This window comes from Alligator sinensis, unplaced genomic scaffold (genome assembly GCF_000455745.1).
Source record: "Alligator sinensis unplaced genomic scaffold, ASM45574v1 scaffold495_1, whole genome shotgun sequence".
NCBI lineage: Eukaryota > Metazoa > Chordata > Crocodylia > Alligatoridae > Alligator > Alligator sinensis.
In genome coordinates, this window is record NW_005842931.1 from 312,759 (window position 1) to 314,460 (window position 1,702).

Genomic DNA, 1,702 nt, shown 5'->3' on the forward strand with positions numbered 1-1,702 from the left:
GGGGCTTTGGGTGGGGGGCAAAGGGGCACAAGCAGGGCATCCTGCCATGTACCCCCTGCACTTGTTTTGTGTTTCTGGCATGTCGGCACTCCGGCATCTTCCAAGGTAGGCAGTGTGGGGGGTTTCAGCACTCTGGCCAAAAAACGTTGCCTACCCCTGGATTAGGTAGTTATAATGAGCCCTGATGTCAAGTGATTCCCTCAGCACAGCCTGACTAGAAATGCTGCTGCCACTGGCCAGGTGATTAGTTTTAAACTTGGGGTGGACCAAGAATCAAAGTGGGGTGCAAGTGCAGCAGTGCCCCCCCCTGCCCTCCTCCCCCACCAGATCGGCCCCTGCTGGGAGGAATTAGCCCTAGTTCTGCCCTGGGGAGCTATATTCTGCAGAAATACCCTTGCCATTTGAATGAAAGCTGTCATTTGTCACTACTCCTCCTAAATGTTACTGCTTAGTGTTGCTGTTGCAGAATGGCTGCTGTGTTCCCCCAGGAGGTGGCTGCATTTGAGAGCTGAGGGAATGATATCTTCATATTTAGCTTACAAATCACTTTGAGAACCTTCTGATTTAAGGGTGCTCTTTAACTAATTATAATGGATAGGCTTGGAAAGGATTCAGGCTACGCCTTTGCTTTACCTCCTGCATCTCCATGAAGCTGAGATTTGCTGTCAAGATTTTCTGGGCCAAGTATATAATGGATAGTGACTTTCACTAGGCAGTAACAAGGCCAGGGCCCAATGCTAAAGTAAACCTGTGATCCCTTTGAGTTAGTGTGGGTCTTAAAAGGAGATCCCCAGGGTATCAGTATGTCTTAATAGCCCTGCTATGCTGGGGCCTAACTCCCCATAAATAACATATATATTGTGATGCAATGTGGATAATTCTCTGCTTCACATTTTATGGCACAGTCACCCCTCACATCATTCATACAGCCCCAGCCTCTGCCACTTGTCACTCATGCTAGTCACCCCGGCTTCTCTGCTTATAGCGCATAGCCTTTTCCTGCTCCCTTTTTGTCTTTTCCCATTGCAAAGTCAATGGTTTAGGCAGGCTCTGGACACCACTTAGCACAGTGCGGACCATTCAAGCCTTGATCTCTCTATTAAGGCTGACAATTTGGATATATGTTGAAATGCCAATGCCCTGGTACCCAGTAGGGCCTGTGTACAATATGGAGAACACTGAGCTGCTTCAGCAGCTATTCTGAATCAATCTGAGTCTGGCCAGATGAAACCTTTACACCAGTTGGTGTTACATTGATGTCACATTGTTACCAGATTTGCCTGTCACTTTGGGGTGCACTCATTTATTAGGGGTATGTTTTTGGGGCCTCTGTAATTCTATCAATGTGCTGCTTGTGTTACTTGTGTTTCTATACAGAGATGTATCTCTCCCTTCTGCAAGTCCTCACCCCCAATACAGTTATCTTGCAGGACTCAGTTTTAGTGGGGTTGGGTTCCTCTAACCACCAAATCAGTCAAGCACATATATGCACATACACACACAAATTAACACACCTGAGCCAGGCTGGGTTATTTAGCATTGACAGACTAACACCCTCATATGTCTTGAACTCAGTTCATCAGGGCAACAATAAAATGCACTCAGACACAAGCACACGGGTTAACAGAGCACATTGGAGTCAGGCCGGGTTGTTCAGCATTGACAGGCTGACACCCTCACGTATCTTGAACTCAGTTCATCT